Genomic DNA, 22,676 nt, shown 5'->3' on the forward strand with positions numbered 1-22,676 from the left:
TTACCCTTTTTGAGACAGTCCTGATCTCTATTCTGTCTGTGGATGATGACATTTCTCTGGTTTGATACAGTATTAATTAAATACTATTCAGGTTCTTTTCTTAAGAGAGACAACACTAAACTCTTTAGAGACTTTGGCTTAAAAATAAAATCGTGTCAAAGAAACCGCATGCATTAAATGCCTACTTTATAAAATAAGTTACTGCCTTTGGAAAAGAAACAAATGCAAAGTCTAGTTACTGTGCTTGAAAGAGGTGACAAGAAGTGCCAGCATCTTGGCTCCTGTTGCTGCTTTATTGTCACAAATTGTTAGTTACATTTGAAAATTATGGATCTCTCTCATTGTGAAAGTTGTGTCTGCCAGTTGGTGCCTGTACACTAGAGTGGGTTTACCCAATTAGCAGAATTTCCTATGCAGGACCCAGAATAGCTGTGCGTGCATCTTAAACGTTACCACAGCTGAGGCTCATCCAGGGACTCTGGTGGTCTGAGAACTGCGTTACCAGGTGAGCTCAATGCAGAAGCAGCTGTACAAAGCATGTCTCAGCCTTGGCACATCTAATCTAGCTGTATTTGTCTATAGTCCTCCCTCTCTCTGACAGATACAGTCTGCCCCAATCACAAACACACTGTGCAGCAGACAGAGCAGTATTTTTAACCCCAGTGCACTCATGAAATGAAACAGGTCACGGAAACAATGACATTTAAGTGCTACTTGTAATCTTCATCATGGGCCATCTCAAGCTATTTGCATCTCTCTTCTGGCACTCAGCCAAGTGAAACTCACCCTCTGCAGAGCTGTGTATTATTCAAGCCACATCTAAGGGTTATCCTAAGATGATGGGAGTACCATCAGGTAACTGCTTTATGGGAAAAACATCTGAGGGACTTAAGAGACTGATTTCCTGTAAGAATTCAAAGTAAAAGAGGAGGCATGAGTGGAGAAATAGCAGTCCTGAGAAAACACGAGCTTAACTGCAGTTCTTCGTCTGTCAGTGGACTGAATTGCATGTTCCCTATTTTGAGGTTCATTAAATGGTAGAAACCTAGTGCTGCTAAGCATCCCAGTGATAATGCAGGGCCGTGGACCTTTCCCTGTCTTTTTGCCTTGTTGCTGTATTTAAATTTCTACACTTTTCTAGTGCAGGCAAGTAGACATGCCACATTTCCAGTTGAGTCACAACCTAGAGATTACAATGGACTTCAACTGAAAGCTATTATGAAAGAACACATTCTAGAATAATATGTAATGATGGACTATAACAGAACCATGAAGTATCTGCCACCTTTATAAGCAGATGGACAGAATGTAATCATTAAAAAGAAACTATAGTTAGCAATTGACATCTTTTCCCTTCCTTTAAATAGTAGGTAGGGTTGGTAGGTAGATTTTTGTTTCTCTAGTAGGCAGTGGAAATGATCACTTCTTTATACAGAGAAACAAAGTCGCTATAGCCCTCCTAATCGGTGTTGTGATGATCTACAGATCATGGCAGGCACTGCTTTATTAATTGGTCCCAAGTTAACAAAACCAGCTTTGTTTACAGGGCCATTCCAATAATAAGTAAGTACTGGGAAAATGCTAAATTTATCAGCAGCCATGACTTATTTTAATGGCTTGAGGAGCATCCAAATATATCCAGATTACTTTGAGAAAATGTGATGAATTTTATTTCTGTTAATCTCAACCACTACAAGCAATCATGTCCTAAATGTTTAATAACTCTGCTTTCTGCTTTTTAATATTTTCTCTTTCGTTAAAATTAATTTCTAATTTATCAATGTATAGAGTATGACGTAAGTCCTATCCTGTAACGATCACCTTAGTGCTAAGCAGTATAAAATGTTAACGTAGTCTACTTAGAACTAATGTATTTTGTATTGTGCATGTCTCTTCAAAATTCCTTCTTTTTTTTCCTTTTTTAAAAATATATCTAGTTCATTCTGATATTTGGATTCCTAAAACTGCTAAGTATAATTTTTCCTTAAAAATAGACACAATAGAAAAACTTTTAATGGAGATAAATATAAAATAGGCTATAAAACATTTTGGTTGAACAATATGACATATAATGTAACTGTTACGTAATTTATGGCGGTATTCTGGGAGGAGGGGAAAGGTTTTTCTGCTCAAAACATTTCCCTTTCGTACCTCCCTAAGCTGTGTTCTAATTTCTGTCTTGACTGTTTTTGTGGTTAAGATACCAAACCCAGCCATTCATTATTCATCCACATCTAGATATGGATGCTCTGGATGCAAGCTGGGACCCCCCATTTAAACAGATCTTAATTGTTCTATACTTTTCATTATTGATCAGTTGCATTTGTTATGTTTTGAAGAGTCACTGTTAACTTCTACATGCTCCACGTCTCATTTTATGTAGTTAAATGTGGGCTCTAAATGAGCACTTCCATTTGTGGCATCTGCTGTGTTTCCCTCTCCAGCCACCCTGTATGTCCCTCCTGCTGGGAGAACCTGAGCTGACACAGTTGCTGCTGGCAGTGTCACTGTCTGCTTTTCATCCAGAAAAATGAGTTCTGTGTCTTAAACACCCTAAAGGAGGCTGAATTGGATGCTTTATGTCATTCTGCATTTTACTCAAGCAGCAAAGGTTACTCCTTCTCTATTCCCTTCATACTAGTGAGCATGTTACTCAATAGCAGTATTTCAGAAAGGCTCCCATGGGAAATGAGGTGAATGAGATCAATGCAAAATTGCACAACCCTGGGATCCAGCGTTCTAGAAGCATTGATTTCACTAGGAAAACTCTAAGCTGAGCTACGTGTCATTTTTAGCATCAAGGACCCTCTTCCCTGTTGTAAACTTTCTTATTTTCAAGGATGTAAGATAAAAAGGCTTCTGGATACATTTCATTTGGGTAGATAAGAAAACAAGGCATATTTAAGCATAGATCTCAGCAAAATAATTATTACCTGCATTTCTTGGAGACAAGCAAAGCTTTATTGTGGTCGGACACTACTGACAAAACCCAGAATATCAGAGATTTTTATGTTGTGCTCCTTCAGTGTGAATCTGAGGATCCATGGATCTATTTGAATTTTAAAAGCATCTTTGCTTTTATGTAAGAAATCAGTGAGCTGTCTGACCATGATTTGTTCAACAGTATGTGCTCTGGCTGGGCACACTTCCCACCTCCTTGGAGTCTGTGAAAGGACAGCAGTGATCAGTGTATCAACCACTTAGTAACAGAAGCTTAATAAATTAGTTCCCATCAGCTGAGCTGCCATAACAGAACAGTTCCTGTGTGTACTCTAGCCTGCCCCCCTCCCCAAGTAAAATGCAACAGCCTGTTACTCTGAGCTTTTCCCTAAGTTGTATTAGCTCTCAAGCAGGGAAGGCTATTAGTAAGCACACGAGCTGTTACTAACAGCTACGAGATTCACTTGGTGCACAGAAACTTCTTATACCAGTGTAGTTCAGTTAAATGTCTGAGCCTCATGTCTCATTTTGGAAATCTATGTCTGTCTTATTTTGGAAACCTATTCTCCCCTCAACAACAAAAACCCCCACCCTAACAACCCAAAAAAAGATTAAAGAAACTTTCAAGTTTCTCAAATGTATTAAACGCTGTTGTTCTCAGTTCATTCAAATTAATGTGAGGCAGTTTGGCACGTTTAAAGGGAATAAAATGAGGCTGGAGGTTTGAGCTCTGATACACTTGACATATTTTGCTATGATAGGGAGGTTTTGCTTCACAGAAGTTTAATTGCCCCTCATGCAACAGTGAGGATAGACTTTCTCAGTCAAGTTCAAGATTCATAGGTGTCAAATAAAAGAGCCTTTCTCTGAATTAGTTCTTGCCCTAAAGACAATAAAACAAATTTCTGGAGCCCACATGGGAATGCTACTTGCAAAGACCAGATTCTATTTTCTCCATTATTACTAAGGAACAAAACTGTTCCAGCACAAAATGCTCATTTTTAATTTCATGAGAACTTTAAAATTTCATGAGAACTTTAAAATGTGGTATTAGAAGAATACAAGAGTGATAATCAATAGTAACTCTTTATATCCAGTTCCTAGAACACAGTGGAGTGCAGGAGATCTGTTCTGAATTACTTCCCATGTTTTAGGGAATCTGAACCTACACTTTTCCTCCCTCTGAGGAAAGTGTCCTAACCATAAGATTAGACTGTAAAGGAGTGCTTCTGTTCCCTAATTAGTATGTCATGCAAAATAAACTGCTTCCCTAAAAAACCTGAGAAAAACGCACTCTCGCATACTTACAGATATACACATGGTGCAACATACAGTGGTGATGCAGCACTCTCCAGAAAGACAGATAAGGATTTAAATTTGAATTTCAATTCCCTGGATAGAAGAAGCTGAGAACTGAAGTACCCTACCTCTTCAGTGAGTACTTTAGCTACTGTGATAAATGAGGGCAGAAGAGGAAACATCTACTTTTTAGCCATCTGTCTAAAAGGCAGCATTTTTCCTTATTTTTTTCAAAAGAAACTCTGAATGAAGATTAGCATTTCCCCCTACCTTAAGTCCATAGAAGGAGGTGTTATTTAAGACATACCTGATCCTTCAGGTTTCCAGATGGGTACTTTAAATGGCTCTCTGCCCATGCTTGCTTTTGGACTCCAGTGCTTTATTCCCACCATAAAAGCTAGACTGAAAAGCAAAAAGCAAAAGATTTCTTTGTTCAAAATTGTCTATGAAGAGAATTTGATTTTGACCAAGACTAACAGGTAATATGGTTAGGTGTCTGGAAAGAAGGCGGCTCAAAGTCCTTTGAACATTATGTACTAGCTACTGCCAATGAAAGTACAGACATGCTGCCAATTCAGGAGGAAAGTTCATTTTCCATACTGGTGTCTAAATTCTAAAATTACATAAATTTTGATGTTGCCCTGCACCTGCACAGAGCCCCAGTTCCAGCGTCACTCTGCATATAGGATTACCCACATAAGACTATGTAGTATATTTATTCATTGTATTTCCTCTTGCACAGCAAATCTGTATGATGCTTAAGACCAAATAATTTTTTTCTTATCTCAATACAATTCCTTAAAATACCAGTATTCACAATAGTCATTATTTATTATATTTGTGTAAAATATTGTATCATTATTGTCACAGAACAAAAATATCAACTAAAGTAATTGCATAACCTTTGAATAAACACATGGCTTGCTGTTTTCTCATATCACTTAGTATTACTAACTGTTCATTCTTAGCTAGAAGCAGAAGGTAAATGCTTATGAAGCCCTAATACAACCTTACTGAGAAAAAGCACTTCCTCTCAGGTTGATAATGTTGATTTTCCCTCAAAAAGTCATGTAAGTACATAAAAAGAACTTGTATTTTGGCTGGATTTGCCAAAAGTGTTTTCCTGAAAAATGGAAGAGAATGTATCCTTTGTAAGTACCCTTAGTGCTCGTAAAAAGGTAGTCGGGTGAACAGATCTGGAGCCAGAAGTCATCGGTTATGTCTGGAAGGTCACTGCATTCCTACTGACCTCAGCACTTCGGACTCTCAGCTCCAAACTGAAACCTGAAGGACAAGAGACAAATGCATTCTCTCACTGTCAGCTGAGCTAGTTACTTGCTGAAAAAACCACCCGCACCCCCAAACAAATCACACTGCTTTTGGGGTTTTTTTTCAAAGCACTATATCAATAAATGCCATTTAGGAATACTACTAACGCTAACCATATTCCTTTGTTACAGATGGAGAATCTTAGGCAGTTTATGGAAATGCACAGCTGTGACTTGCCATCAGTTCAGCCATCAGTCAAGCAAGGAATGGAGCTCCATTCTTCAATGTGTATCCAGTAACGTTATCTGCTAGATTGCTTTACCTCTGAATGAGAAGCCTGTCTTGATTTTCTTACTATTTGGTCTGAGACCAACTAGCAACTGCAACAGTTTCCAACAGGTGATTTTTTGACCAGATTAGAGTCAATGAGTTATTTATTCCATAGCAGAGCAAATGGTATTATTTCCTGGGAACTGTAATCTGTCCATTTATCTATTTAGTGTGTTTACTTGGATTTTGTATTTATATAGAAGAGGTATTTCAATTTTATGGCATATATGAAGCATGTTATGTTGAACTCTTGAAAATTATTTAATAATTTACTAGTCATGCTTTGTGTCTAGTTAAGGATGACAAGTTTTAATATTTTATAATTAAAGGACAGAAATTAAGTTAATATTGACAGTTTCTCGGCACCATAAGGTCTCTACCTATTGAAGAAACATTTTGAATATCCAGTGGAATCTCAAAAACTTGCTCTAATGGTTGGAAGATTCACAGAAAAATTGAGTTCTAAATATTACTGAGAAAAAGCTGTTTACTTGGGAAGAAATTCTCAAAGATAGAAATTGGGAGACTGGATCTCTTTTTCACATTATCTTCATGGACAGATAATCTCAAATGGATTTTGCATGATAGTGTTTCAACTATAGCGATTATTACTTGACATATGCCATGCAAGTAACAAAGTCTGTACTGGGCTTTTTTATTTTGCTGAGAAGTGGGTAAACACAGACTTTCTGTGTGCATGTTCACAGGGATTATGCAAAAATAATACTAGCAGGCTTCGTTTCAGTGTTTTAGTAAATCCTGTACAGCAGCTACTGGAATACTCAAATTAGACCAGATGTCATAATGCCAAACACTCATCCCAGCAGAGTACAACATTAAAAACATTGTTACTTTTGTTTTTAATTTACTACTCTATGGATGAGAGAAGTCCCATCTGCTTACTTTATTTTTAAATGAAAACATAAATGTTGTCCTATGGTGACATTAGGCTAGATATAACATAGAGACAGAGACCCCAAGCAGCTAAAATTTACATCTAACAAATATGTTTTCTCACATACAACCATCTGCATGATAAAGGAATGAATAAGTTTCTGAAACTAGTGTAAATGGGATTTAAAGTGTGACCCATTTTTGTGCCACTGTGGGAATAAGAATTACAGAGTTTTAGGAAAGCCAGAACCGTGATTTCTCCTATGGGAGAAGTCTGGTCACACAGGATAAGGTGAAAATCAGCTGCTGGAAAGATTAGATCTGAAGACAGTAGCAATTCAGCAAGGCTAAAAGCATACAGCTTTTGAAGGATTTCTCAGGACTTCAGAACCACCTCTAAATTCTTAAGCCTGTCTCTGATCCAATGTCAGTGGGAGTTCTGGTTTCACAACCCACTGTTGTAAAAGAGTAGCTGAACACAACAGAGAAATGAAGAGATGTACTCTTTTCAGTTTGAAAGGGAAGGGAAAAAGATGATGGGGATATTGGAATGTTCTTTCCCTCACAAGCACAGTTCTTTGATTGTCAATGGAGGAAAACAAAAATGAGCATGCCAGAATGGTTTTCTGGGATTACTATTAATGAAAGCATCCATATTTTTTTTTTCTGTGGGGAGGTAGTCCAGCATGGACAGTTCTGATAACTTGCTAATCACTCATTTAGCTTTTCAGAAGAATCTGTTCATGACTTAAAGAGTAAAATTTCAGACAAAAAATTGGTTCTTGCTTTTTCTTCCCACTGGAGCTACCTTTCTAATACCGAACTTTATGGCTTCAAGCCTACAACTTCCTTCAAATCAAGCCTGATGAGATATGGCGTAAGAACTGGCATCAGTAGCAAATTCTGCCTGAGTAGAGGCTTCAGGAGTTGCATTGCTCTGTCTCCCCTTACGGAAACATGGAGAATGTTTCAGTGTTTCATTTGCCAGTGAAACTTAATATATGTGCCAAGATGAACAGTGGCTTTTTTATGGTCTAAGATTTTTGGATGTTGAGGTTTTCTTCTATTTAGATTAACTGCCAGACTCAACTGAAGGTGTTCAATAATATTATTTCTTTTCCAACATATAATCAAATTAAAATCAACTCGTGCTTTCTAAGTATGTTGTGTCATAGAATCACAGAATCATTTAGGTTGGAAAAGACCTGTAAGATCATCAAGTCCCAACACCTAATACTGCCAAGTCCACTCACCACTAAACCATGTCCCTAAGCACCACAACTGTACATCTTTTCAATACCTCCAGGGATGGTGTCAGGTCTGTAGAGACCCTGCATGTCAAATGCTTCTGGTTTTGCATCCATATACAAACTTCATGATGCATATATGTAAAGAGCCTCATTTTATATTCCTCATTGGTTCCAAATTTTCCATCCCAGCTGGTGGGAGCTGTCTGCATTCCAAGTGTTTGGCTCTGGGTAGGTGCCTTCGGAGGTCATGTAGAAGGCCTGAGATACGGGAACTGGAGCCAACCCACCTCTGCCAGCCTGCTGTACAGTTGCCCACCCAGGGAGACTGGTGAAGAGCAGAATAAGATTTATCACCTGCTCAACTGACACTTGGCTATCATGGAAATGTTTAAAAGTAGAAAAAAAAAAAAGACTATAGTATAAACTATTGGAATAAGCATGTCATGGGAGTCTAGTTAACTCAAGTGGATTCTGACACATTTCATTCAGGAGTGCAGACAAGAATTTAGGTGTAAATCCCCCTTTTAATTTGCCTCTGGAACTATTAAATGAGTGACTTGAGAAGGGACTGACTGCTGCCAGAGTCACACATTTGGGCTGAAAACTAACATTTGATACACTGAACTATTTTGTAAAATCTTATATTTAGTATGTAAAATGGAAAACAAGGGCAAGATCAACGATAAGATCCCAGCAAGAGGGAGAACCTGTTGAAAAAGGAGGATGATCTCCTGAAAGTAGAACTCTCCAGTTATATTCTACTGCTCAGGCATTGTGGCCAGGCTAGAACAAGCCATATAGGAAGACTTGGGAATTCAGCAGATTTAGTGCAATTCCAAAGCATTCAAATGCTACCTCACTACGGAATAAATTAATTTCTTCAACCTCCATCAGTACTTTTATAACCTTCCCCCCATGTATGAAACAGCAACTTACATAAAGAAGCACAGAAAAGCAAAGAACGCAGCTAATGAACTTATTACTTCTACAGTTTGGGGGGAAGAAAAAGAGAATTATTATCTTTCTTCACATAGTTAAGTAAAAGGAATGGGCTGATGCCTTTGCAAGATAAAGATAGATACCATTTAAAATAGAAAGCGCTTGATGGGTCCTAGGTTTCAGCTCTTGGTGAGTGACTGTACTCTTTATAGTACTTCTGAAATGCCGGTTTCACGTTTGAAAAGGTTCTTCAAGGTTCCTACTGTAGAGAAAAATAACAAAAAATAATTATTTACTTCCACTCTGAATTATTTTTATAGCTTTCTGATTTCTCAGAGTGTGAGAGCATAACTGCCAGTCACACTGTTTTTATCAGACCCAATCTGAATGGAAGCCTTTTTGTCTTCAGTGAGCTTTTAGCAGATGCCCAGAGATTAGGAATCAGGAATTTGCAACATGTAATCTGGCTGTGACTAGTTGCAGCTGTGGCTTCAGCAGGTCTTCTCCACTTTCTGATTCAGTAAAATTAATAGGAATTCTGCTATTTACCTTCTGGGCATATTGTAAAAATTAATTCTTTGATACCCTTGTAGATGGACAGAACTGTAACTGCTGATTATTAATATCCTTAGATTCAGCAAATACTTAAAGACCCCCTTTCATGGAGCTATAGATTTCCAGGCCAGGAGGGCCTTGATCTCGTCTCTGATTAGCTCAATTAGTCTGCCTCCTGTTATATCATTTTCAGACCTTTTAATTGCCGTTATAAATTGGTGTGAAACACAACAGTTAGAGATGCTTACTGAAACATTATAAAGTAATGTACATTAGCATACATGCATACATTTTCATATATATGTATATACAGGTGAAATCACTAGTTTAGTGATTTAGCAATAAATTAGTGAAATCACTAGTATTTTTTGTGATTGGTAGTCTGCATTGCAAAACAAAGATTAAAGGACTTGGCAGAAGTCTTGCTCTCTCATACCCTTTCACTTTCCATTTCCTTTGTCCTTGGAGATTGGCATAATGCAGCTCTGTGCATTTTCAGCTAGACTTTGCCAGATGTCTACTTCTTGCTTATATTTGGAAGAAGTTAAGCTTAATTTAATTGTGCCCCAATTCAAGAGAGTATCCCTATGCTGGCAAGTTGATTAAGCATGGTGGTAATTTTAATTATCTTCTTATCTCTCACTGGAGTGCAGTTAGTGGAGCTGATGAAGTTAACCCCATAGATAAATACCCTTTTTAAACTGGGGCCTCAGACAAGAAGGATAAAGCATTCTTCTCAACATCAAAAATTAGCCTTCACCTGTCTGGAGCCATTTCTTCTCCACTTCTCTATCCATCTGCACATCGCTTCCTCGAGAGAGCCTGACATTACAGTTGAATCACCTTTATTACTGGCTTTTTTTCCCCTAATAGTTTTGCACTTGCCTGTGATTCATTGCTGTCTTTTACCTGTGACACTGCTAAGTCGGCTGCTCATGCCTTTTTTTTTTTTTTTTTTGCCAGCTGTTCCCCTCTCCACATGACTAATTCTATTGTGTGGGTTCAACACAAATGACACAAGGCCAGCATTTAAAGGATGCAAGTTAGTGCACTGAAGATTTGAGATGCAGTGTCACTTTTACATGTCATATTCATGGTATAATCATAGAGATACACAGGGCTAACATTTCATTTAAGAATCAAACACATTAAGATACCATTTTCAAGCGTTGCATTTAAGTGCCTTGTAACTCATTTAATTTTCTTTCTGAAAATACCCTGTCAGAAGCCTGTAGGAGAAACAGCAGCATAATTTAAATGTCACTTTGCTTCCCAATAATGAATTTCATATTCAGTCATTCTACTCCAGTGAGAAAGCTCGCATCTCTGCTAGAGTGTTTCTGGTCATTTGGCCCCATTTTCAGCTGGGTGTGCGCAGAAACTTGAGTGCACTTTTGTATACTTAATGGTCTGGGGTTTAAAAGAACAATAGCTTGGAGAGAAGAACAAAAAGAACTGAATGAGAAGGTCATTCACAAAACAAAGGGAAAAGGTCCTTACTGCAGCAGAATTGTAACATCCCAGTATGCAGCATCTGAACTTTTATTATGTTTTATGAATATCAAGCCATTTGCAGACTTTCTGTGCATCTCAGATTATTAATAAATACAACAGGATTCCTGTTTGCCTAATAAATACACACACTGAGCATTCAGCTGCAGAGGCATTCAACTTGTCCTGGATCTCCAACCTGGCAAAACATCTGAGAACAGTTTAATTTAAGGCAGTACAGAAGATAGCCCCTGATATAGAAATATATATATACACACACACATACACACACATATGCATATATTTACATAGTCCCTCATGCTTTGAGAGACAGAAAGCTGGCTGTGGTGGTCCAGCAGCATAATCCTGACTCATTCTCTTATAAAGCTATCAAATGGACACAAGAAAGCTCAGCTTGTTCATATCCAAGAACAGTGTGGGAGAGAGCAAAATACTCTGCATACATTTGTAAGACTTGAAACTGCTCATTTCACCCCAAAATACTGTATAAAAATTATTCACTTTAATCCAAACTATAATTCAGGCATACCTAGGGTAACGCAGCCTCTGCTTAAACAGTAAAAGGAAACAACATATACTAGCTGAGAGAGGTGAGTAAAGGGGAGAGTATTTTCTCCAATGGCAATTTAAGCAGGAAGAGTACCATTACTGACAGCACAGTCTTACCTCTGGGATCAAATTTACAGCCCTGCCCAGCACTGAAACTGCCACATGCATTTCCTGAATTCCTCCATTTTGCATCTCATTTGCAGAAAGCCACCTCCAGTTATACAGAGACACAAACATACTCTGAGAGGCTGCATCAGGCCTGTGAGAGATTTGTACTAGTTATTGATTCCTCATTACAATTTCTGCAGCCCCTGAGATTTCCATCGAGATCTAACATTAGAGTACTGGCCAGGCCAAATCTTGCTTCACTTAGAAGAGCTGATGCGTTTCCATCTTAAGGGAATATTGATCTACTGCAAGTAATCTTTTTTCATTTCAAGCAAGCTGAAACTCCAGAGGAGAGAGGATGGCAAAACCCTTTGCCAGTGCTTATGGAAAACATCAGAATAGAATAATATTGCTTTGAAAACTTGCAAAGTGAACCCAAAACTCAATGGCAAATGTAATACTGAGAGGAAGCTCACACATGAAGAATGCAATTCATATATGGCACCTCCTCTTAAGTAAGCTTGAGCAATGGCTGGCACAACTAACCCTTTAAAATATCATTGCTGTTTATTTGGTTACCAAGGACTTAAGAGGCTGGAAAAGAAAGTGGAGATGCTAAAGGATAAACCCACTGAAAAGCATCTTCCCCTCTTGCTGGTAAAGCTTTCAGAACAGGTGGTGTCAGTCTGTTACTGTTGCTATCGGCCAATATCAAAAGCAGTTGACAATGCTCTCATCATGCAAAAATTCCAATCAGATTTCTCAGTATATTCTGATTACTGTAGTGACACTTGTTGTGGGCCTAAATGACTACCTTATCATGGCAGACAGGTCTGCCTTCTATTTAGGGTTTACTGGCTCTTAAATTTCTGCTTCCTCTAATTGCATATCTATCATACCAAACAAATTTAGAAGTCCGCATTTATTCTTTGCCACCTCCTGCTTTAATCCCCTGTATGTTAAAGGTTATGCTGTCACCTGTCACCTACATTGTGATTATGTCCACCCTAGCGTCACCCCAAGAAAGCAAACTTTCTTTTCCTCTCTGCACACGTTATTGTTTTGCCAAGGGGTTCATCCAAACAGTGGCTTGTTCTGCTGGCTGTGTTGGTGGTACCCATATCAGGTACTTTATCAGGAGCTCTAGCACAGAAATGTCATTTCTAAAACCCTGGGTTTTGCTATTGTGCCCCACATGAAAAAGAAGGTTTTTCACATAAACCAGCTAAGGACTGTACATGCTTTTCCACCCTGAAGGTCTTAATTTCATTCATACCTATCAAAAGCAACTGGCAATCACTTTGCAAAGATGCTGCCAAGAACTAACTGTGGCACAGTTAATTGACGCATGTTACTTCACTCAGAAACACTGAACATATCACTTATTTTCCTGATCTGGATCTGTTTCAAATAAGCTGGAGAGCAATACAAACTTCTCTTTTGATGTCATATCCCTAAAATGTGTATTATTACTACTGAGAAGCAAGCATTTATATAGAGCAAGATATGCATAAAAGCAAACTACATTTTGCTTTCACAAGCACATAGGTCAAGATGAGTAAATGAATAAATTTAGGAAACTATAAAAACTGGGAATATATTGCTGTAATTTCCATTCCTCATTTTGGTGTGCCCTAGTTGAATTTTACTCCAAATATTTTAATCCTTTGCTGATCAGGCCATGGATTACTTTTCCAATTGAATCCCCATGTACCTCTCTGCTCACATGGTCCAACTGGTGCAGAACTGCTCTCTGCAATAGCACCTAACTTAACACAAACATCCTTTTCACACTATGAACCTGAAATCTGGAAGTTTTTCCCATTGCATGGTCACGAGAGAAATCTGATGCTCCAGTAGACATTGTATCTCACGCTTTAGATAATCTCAGTTTCATGAAGTTAACCAGGTATACTGATTTTGCTAAGAACAAATTCAGTTAAAATCTGTTAGTGTCAAACTGAGTTTCAGGATGCCTTGAAAGTTACCATAAAGACATGATGAAATTATGGGAGTTCCATAACTGCAGTTGCATACCAAGAAGAAACACACACAAAAAACCCTTTAGAAAAAACCTGAGAGGAACAGGATCATTGATTTTTGTCCTCCATAAATAGAGCACTCTTCCAGAGTATGAAAGCTCTAGTTGCAAATTCCAGTAACTTAAACATGAGATCAACTATAAGGAAACACAAAGGTTGAATCATTGTCATCATCCAAGCTGAGAAAACTGCAAAAACTGAGAAAACAAACATTATGAGGGATTTGTAAATTTATCTCACAAATATAATCTACAGTATTATTATGCTTACAGGGGGAAAAAAAATTGCTTCCACTCTGATTTTAAAGTTTTCCTTACTCCTTTGGTCAATTTTCTCTTATATAATTAAACATTTATATTTTTTTTAAAAAAGAAACTGGCAAGTTGCACATCTTTCCTTGTTCCTAGAGATAAAAGTAAATCCACAGTCACAGTGCGTGATTATTTCTGAAGGAGAACTTATGTTTTGGACAACAGATGGAGAAAGCATTAATTGCGTAATGATCATTTACACAGTTAGAAGATTGTATCCCTTTTCTCTCTATATATTCTCAAAACAAACTGTTCTGTCAGAATATTTATTTAAATTACTTTCTGCTTATGATACCCATTTGTCTCATTGAATGAAGTCTCTTTGTATGAATGCTTTTCTGTATGCTCAGCTACTTTCTTTCATCTCATGCTGATTTAATGACAGCCTCAACACTAATATTACAGTTGAGCTCATTGACCAATGATTTTACTACAAATTATAAGTTGAAACAAGTAGATGATGCAGGCCACATCCCATGTAGCACTAGATCTGCACAATAAAATGATACAGAAATATATGAGGTACAAAGTAGCTTCTGTGCTCTGGGATCATGTAACCATGAGTTCAAAAGGGAGTAGTATTTCATATAAATACTACTACCATTTGGGATAGGAAAGCAGAGGAAAACACCTGCAAATTCTTTAAAACACATATTACAAGTTGCAGTTGAGTCACTAATTTAGGTTGACACTTCTTGATTAGTGATAATATCAGTGCTGCTCATCACTCAAGTTGCTGTTTTATTTTGGATTATTACAATTTTTCACCCACGTCAGTTTTTAATTTATTTGTCCTGATGGCCAAGCAACTACAGTTCTCGTTGTGGAAAGTGCCATGCATACAATGAAACTGGGGGACCTAAGACTGCTCCCCAGAACAAAGTTACCAGCCCTGGCTGCATCATGACTGTTGAAATGAGAGGCAGGGCACAGCACTGGGGCCCAGCTGCCCCTGGCAAGAAAGCCCCAGGCAGGGGAGGAGGAGCTCCAGCAGAGCTCTTGCTTTGGACAACTGGTAGCCAGAATCGTAACGTGCATTTTGGAGCACACTGTCCTACAATTTAGGCACGAATACTAAGTGCCAAGTAGAATTTTGCATCAATCCTCTGCCAATTAAGAATAAGATTAAGTTCAAAAATGAGATTGATCAAACATACTACAGTTTGGAAGAAAGACAATTTTCCATAGCAGAATACTACACTTCTGTCTATTATCAACTTTATTTTTAGATGTCCGGACTGAATTTAATTGTAGCTATCTAAGCTCTCAAAGTAAAGAATTCAGAGGAGGGTTTTTTTATAGATTCATACACAAAAGTACAATTACTCCCCTGGAGCAGGATTTTTTTTTTTTTTGTTATATATCTTTAGGCTTATCCAGCTCTTTAAATCATTCCAGGCTGGTTTCTTTTCAATTGTTACTCATTTAGACGTTGCCTCTGAATTGAACACTGGATTCTGGTGATCATCAGCATGGAGTGCTATTGTTATACACTGGGACAGAGACTGGACTTCCTGCTGAAGGGATGGCCACGGCAGTTACACATGCTGATCCAAAACATTTTCACATGCACATACAACACACAATAGCCCAAAAGAAAAAAAAAAAAAAAAAAAAAAAAAGACCTCTTTAGGGACATAAAGAAATGAAGTCTATAAAATTACTGTGGTACAAAAGAGGCCAGCTGTTTAAATGATTGTATTATACAAGGAACAAATAAGGCTATCTCTTCTGCATACAAGCACTTTAAATTTGCAGCTTTAGCATATTTTTTTTTATGTGGCTTTGGACAGTTAAACAGCTGAGGTTTTTCCTTTTTTTTTTTTTTTTTTTTTAAGTTGACAATGTTTTATACATGCCACAGCTTTTATATGATTGTATAATGCTTTTTCTTTCTAATTTATTTTGTTACCTATGTGGGTAAAATTAACAGTGAATGCTGACTTATTTATTTCATAAACTTTATTAAGCCTTTGGGGAAACTTCAATGTGCTCATATGGAGAGGCAATATAAAATGTATCCAGTGTATCATGACACAGAAATTACAGTTCTAAGCTAGAAATAAATGACATTCCAGACAAAGCAGAAGGAACGACATTTAAGGAGTTAATAATGAACCACTTGTCTTCATTTTCAGATCCTTTAATCCTGCTATTGTGCAGTTTTCACACAGTGCTAAATTGAATTACTGCATCATTTTTTACAATTTCTTCGTACAGTTGACCCAGTTTATAGCAGGTTTGAAAGCATTATCATTGCTTAAGGTTCAAAGATGCTGCAGTGTATTGCATTACAAGTCAATCAGTGCAGAAGTATTTTGGTGTAGTTTTGCTTTTGGATATAGAAGAACAGATATCCAAATGAAGGATAGTATTTTATTTTGTCATAACAATGTCACATAATACAGCATGCCTTTTTTATACAGTATGTATAGTCTCATTTTTATTATGTTTCTTTCTCTATGTTTCTGGTCCTAATAAAGTGAATCCTCAGTTTATGCCTTCCAATGTTTTTATTAACTTGTGCAAGAAGAAAATTGAAAAAAGTTCTAATGTATAGCTTTTTACTGTTGTGTAGCAGATATATTAGATGAATACCACTAAAAAACCTAAAAAAGAATGCAGTGTTTCTAAACATTATGCCACTTCTAAAATGCTCCAAGTGAGAAATTCTTTATCTGAGATTCTCCTGTTCTGAAGGGCAGTGCTTTCTACAGCTTTTTTAGCACATAAACATGTTGCTCAGTTTAAATACAGTTTAAGCAGTGTGTTTTAGGTAAAGCATTTCATTCTCTCAAGGTCATTCTTTATGCTTCAGGTGTTAATTTGTGTTGTTCTTGAAATATTCTTATTATTGATAGTAGAGTCCTTCGTATATGTTATATTGAAATATTGCTAATGTATGAACTGTAACATTAAATTTTTAACCTAATCAATCAAATGGCATGCATATGCAGTAGATGCTTGGCTTTTACTAAGATTAATTACCATGTGCTGTGAAAATGAACTCTGTAAGGTGAAATATTGCATGCGCATAGACACACACAATGAGAAGAAAAGAAAAGAAAGCAAATTGTGCAAAGGGATGAGCACTGTAATAAGTTAATGACTACTTCTGTCATTCAAAACATATGCATAGCCTTTAAGACAACACAAAACAAAGATTAAATGCATGTTAAATCAACTATCTATTAAAGCATTTAGAGCTTTTCTCCAGATTCCACATGAAAATTATGCAATCTGTTGCAAAACTAAACACTTGTCTCCCAGATGGTGCTCAGAGTCTGTCTGAGCAAACACCCCTTCCATGCTCTGTGTAACATTGTGCATATTTGTTGTTCACTGTGCTTCATTTTATGCATTTGAGGACATTTACATTGAACACGCTATGTAAAGATGACTAAATTTGCATTGTAAACCGCAGTGATGGATTTATATACCTGATTGCAGTCATGAAGTGGAAGATACTTCATCATGGAAAATGGCAGTATCTACTTGTTCGCTGGCTGGAAGTTACAAACTTCATCTTACTGCTGATACTGCTCTGGGCTGTAATTCTCACAGGTCATTCATAGTCGTCCATTAAATAATAACTAGTTAATTGCTTTTTTTGAACTGTACCGCAAAGTTAAGCTTCTATGACAGTGTTTTGAGGGAGTGTTTTACCATGCCAAAAAATAGTTATGATTGAAATGGGAATAAGATTAAAGCTGCACTCATACTTTTATAATGTTATTAAAAGGTACATTATTCATGCACTAGAAAAAGAAGGGATTACCCTTCTGGCTGAAACTATGGTCCGGCTAAAAACCTACAAAAAGATACTAAAGCATGAGAAAGTCATCTGCAATTGATGAGGCTGCTATTCAGTGGTTTTGTTCTTGCCATGTTTTTTTAATATTTCCTCTGCCTTGTTTTCTACTTGTAAAATGGAGATAAGAGAATTTACCTATTTCATGAGAGTGAAGATTAATACGCTGCTGTTAACGAATTACTCAAATATGTGGTGGGACTAAATATGTACCTGAGATCAGCAGACATACCTTTTGTGGAGAAGCCCAGTTTGATTATCATTTCTAAACAGTTTCTCCAACCTGACCCTGCACACACAGCAAAATAGTTTTCCTTTGGAAATGTAGTCAGCTATCTGGTTTACAAAAACCCAAAAATACAGGTGTATTTAGTCTTAGTGTCATTAAATGTCCCGTGTAAGTCTCCGTGTTTGAAAAGGCAAAGGTACTCGTGCACAAACTGAATGTAAAGCTTAAACAATGAGGGAACTTGAAATATATTTCCCTGATGAAGTATTCTGCAATATGTCTTTCCTTTGTCTTGTTCATTGTTTTAGCTCCTGCCATAGAAGCAGTGCATGTATTAAGTGCAAGGAGAACTAAAAAATTAAAATAATTTCTTTTTAGTTCATTTATGTAATTCTCTAATAGAGAAGTAATCGTCTCCATTAATCAGCATAACTTTTGTTAAATCCATGGGGCTTTAGAGACACTTTAATATAACTTCCATATTTCAGAAGGATAACAATAATAAAGTTTGAAAGTTGGATGCATGAAAATTAGAGATATATAAAGCAGCAAAACTGTAGGGAAAGAATTTAGCCGGCAAGTCCTCCAAAGCATAATTTTTCATGTCTTCAAAATGCCAGGGGAGACAGCCAGCAGGCCAGATAGTAAAACTCCGTATGATACATCAGAACAGGGTCAACTTGAATGATAGATCAGGGCTTTCTCCAGTCAGATCTGAGTATCAACAACAATAGTTATTCCACCATCTCTCTGGACAACGTGGTCTACTGCTTTAACCACCTGTGCTGTAGGGAAACTTTCCTTGTATCTGTGGAATTTCTCTTTCTACATCTGGTATCTGTTGCTTCTTGCCCTTTTGCTGTACATTTTGAGAAGAATATGGATCAATCTTCTCCATAGTTCCATTTTAGGTTGTTGAAGACAGGAGTGAGATCCACCCTTTGCCATCTCTTCTCTTCCGCCTGTCCTTAAATGTCAGCTGCCCCAGTTCCCAAACCACGTTGTAGCTTTCATCTAGACTTGGTGCAGCATTCTCTCTCTTGTCCATGAGGTGCAAGAGTGGACACAGTTCTCCTGATGAGTGGAGAAGCGTAATGACTTCCCTGGCTATGTTCTTAGCATCAGCACCGTGCTCCTAGTCGCAGCTCCATACACAGTCAGCTGTTGCTGCCACAGAGATGCAGTCCTGACTCACGGTCACTCCTTTGTCCATCAGGACCGGAATTCCTTCTCTGCAGAGCTGCTTTCTAGCTAGTCAGCCCCTTGCCTCTCTCACTGATTGTTCTGTTCCAACCTCAGAACTTTGATTTTGCTCACTTGTTTTTTTGTCAGTTCTCCAGCCTGGTAACATCTCTCTGAATGACAGCTCCAGGGTAGCAAATAAAGTGATCCCTCTAATTTGGTGTTACCCGTGAACTTGCTGAGGATGTATTCCATGCCATTGCCCAGGTTGCTCATACAAATAGTAAAAGAGTGTCAGCCTCAGTATCAACCTCCAGCATACGTCACTTAGAACTGGTTGGTAGTTGTCTCTTTGGATCCAGCAGGACAGTCAGCTCTCACCCTTGTAGCTGTCCTTTCCAGTTCGTATCTCCTCAGTTTGGCTACAAAGATACTAAAGGACACTTCTGAAAAACTGGCTGAAGTATATGGGTAAGAGACATGCACTGCTCTGCCCTGAGCCACAAATCCAGTCATTTCATTACAGGAAGCAATCAGGTTGGTCGTGCGCAGTGTGGCCCTGGTAAGTCCCCACTGGCTGATACGAATCACCCTCTCATCCTTCATGGGCCTGGAAATGCTTTCCAGGAGGCTATGCTCAGGACTGAATTGAGGCTTTATGGCCAGCAGTTCCTCAGACCCTCCTCATCTTTTTTGAAGATGGGCATAGCATTTGCTTTTTCTAGTCCCTGACTGTCATGAATTTTCAAAGTTGACAGCAACCTTCCAATGCCATCAGCGTCTTTGGATGCATCTTGTCCAGCACCATGGACTTGGAGGCTTTCAAAATGAGACTGGATAAGGCCCTTAGTAACCTGCTCTTGTTGACCCTGCTTTGAGGGGGAGAGGCCATACTAGATGATGTCCAGAGGCTCCCTTCAACCTCAACTATTCTATAATTCTGTGTATATATCCAGTTTATTTAAGTAGCCCCTAACTTTCTATTAAATCCACACTGTGCTTTTGTAAGTACATTTTGCATTGCAAAGCAGATTGTCCAGTTTCTTGAATAGAGCAGTCTAACACTTCATAATCTGTGCAATATGATATGCCTGTTTTAAATTTATGAAGCTGTAAACCAATTTCCTGTACTAATAAACACCTCTTTTTTTCATTCCTATTTATCCTCCTTTTAAAATTACTGCAGTGCCTTGCTCTCTTTCTCTTGTCCTTCTCTTGTAAGAAGGAAAAAGAGATGAGGGGAGGGAGGAGGAAAAAAAACCCAACAAAAAACAACAAAAAGGCAGCTCGTAGAAAAAAATGATACTTGGGGAGAATCCAAGATCAACAGACCAGCAAGCCCACTCATTGTTCTTTATCGTTTTGGCTCTCGTCCAGCCCCTCTAGGTTTCTCTCTCTTTCCAAACTGCTTTCTGCATTCTCACATATGTTATAGAAAGTACTATGATTTCAGAGAAGTGCTTTAATTTATAACAGCTTGATCTGCAAAAGAAGTCCAGTTTTTAAAGGAGGAGATGAGAGGAGCCTGTTGCTCTGTCTCTCCTTAATGTATGTGTGTAAACTTGGTTGTTCTTAGCAGAAGATCCATATGTGTATAGTATCACTGAAGGAGAAATGGATGCCTTTTCATATAATTAGTGGGCATAATTATCTGTGAAACTGTTTGGTTTTAGATTGCTCTGGCAGTACAATAAATATTTCAAATCCAGCACACATCAGACCTGCCAACATCTTTACAGTGAGAAGCACAATAGTTCAGCTTTGCACTTTGTCACAAAAATGAACTATTTTTCTAATGCAGCAGAAAGATGGTAGGGTGCTTGTATAAAAAGGCATTGATGAGAATTATTTTATCTGTATTTTTATTAGATTCTTTCCAAATGTAATAAATTTTGAAAATTACTGATAGGATCTGCATAGCTACTAGAATACTTCAAGCCTTCTGATCTGTGGGGCTACAGGTTGGAAACAAGTTCGTAACTGAAGAGCTTAAGCCATAAAACTTGATTAATGCAATCGTTATTGGAATAATTCTCCAAGTTTAAAACCAAAAGGCCAAACTCTATCTTTGACATTCTATCTATCCAAGCATCTACCTGACGTTCCCCTTTGCACAGCACTACTTGCTCTGCATCCGGTAGGAATCAGAAGCTGCATAGTTTGGCACAGACTGCGCTCTGCCAGGGCTTCCTTTCGTGCCACTGGATGTGGCCTGGATGTACAAGGACATTTGCAAGGGGAAGCTGCAGTCAGTCTGCAACTACTCAGGTCCACTAGTCAAGCCGGAGTGATGGGGACATCACAGGGAACATGGGCACAGTTGCGGGAACAGCATGAGAGCATCCTCATCCCATTTAGAGAGAGCCTTACAAGGACTGGCTCTTGCTGCTGCTGCTTTACCTGCTTCTGACCGATTCCTACAGAGTTTCCAGAATTTCAATAAGGTTTTACAGAAATCATGTTTCAGAGCTGGAAAAGGGCCTGGGCATCACAGACTTACACCTGGGCATCTCTCATTTTTAGAGAACTGAAAGCAACCGATGAATGCAGGTCAGGACCTCCAGGATGACAACAAACTCTGTGGTGATGATTGGCGGGGGGGGGGGGGGGTGAGGCGGGGGAGCAGCCTCACAGTACTGTTGCCTGGGAAAGCCTGTTATGTTTGGATTATTCGGGGACATTCATTGGACTTTCAGTCTGGGATCAGGCTCTGAAAGAATGCAGACATATACTATGGCATGAATATATAGAATCATGGATTTTTGAAGACTAACTGTTCCTTTTTGCTTTCATAGTTAAGCTGAAGGAAACTGGTAATTCGACAAAACCTGCATAGTCCAAGAGATTACTTAAGTGTTTAAAGATAGATGGAAATGTGTACGTTCAAAAATACTTGAAAAATCTGAATCTTCAAACTTTTCTGGATATTGTACTTCAAATTACTAAATATTTTTTTCTTCTTATTGAGAACATTGTTCAAACATGTAAATGTGAGAGATAAGCCCTGGTTATTCTTAAATGTGTTGCAAGACATGCATCTTCAAGTGAAGAGGGAAGGTTGTTAACAAATCCTGATTGAGGTCTGCAAATCCAGCACTGTATTCCAGGGACTATGCATGGGGAAAAAAACATACTGAGACTGAGACAGGCTGATTTAGACTAGCTCCAAGCAGAGACAAACCAACTCAGCTCAGCATATCACTACAAGAGCTAAATAAATAAGTAATGTTTAAAGCTCCTGTATATCCCAGCTACCCCCATGCTTATTCTTTTAGGAGTTTTCCATCTGTAGATGCAAGAAGCTTTCACAGAGACATATATTTAAATTCTCACTTTGACTCCTTCTTTTCACTGCTTTTACTGCATCCCTAATAACAACAACAATCAGATAAAGTTGTTCATTTGACTTTCAGAGTCAGTGTTCCGTAGGGCTGGAAATGTGGAGGTTTTGGATGC

At 38.1% G+C, this 22,676-nt stretch overlaps 1 long non-coding RNA gene across 1 annotated transcript; it reads right to left on the reverse strand.

Annotated features, from left to right (window-relative positions):
- Positions 1 to 4,545: 4,545 nt before the first annotated feature.
- On the reverse strand, positions 4,546 to 9,149 carry LOC129212320 (uncharacterized). The gene is made up of 3 exons (XR_008579141.1): positions 9,065 to 9,149; positions 5,399 to 5,523; positions 4,546 to 4,641 (listed from the first exon to the last, which is right to left on the reverse strand). It is a non-coding gene; the product is annotated as an uncharacterized LOC129212320 (long non-coding RNA).
- Between the last annotated feature and the right edge of the window lie 13,527 nt (positions 9,150 to 22,676).

Source organism: Grus americana, chromosome 13, assembly GCF_028858705.1.
Source record: "Grus americana isolate bGruAme1 chromosome 13, bGruAme1.mat, whole genome shotgun sequence".
Lineage (NCBI taxonomy): Eukaryota > Metazoa > Chordata > Aves > Gruiformes > Gruidae > Grus > Grus americana.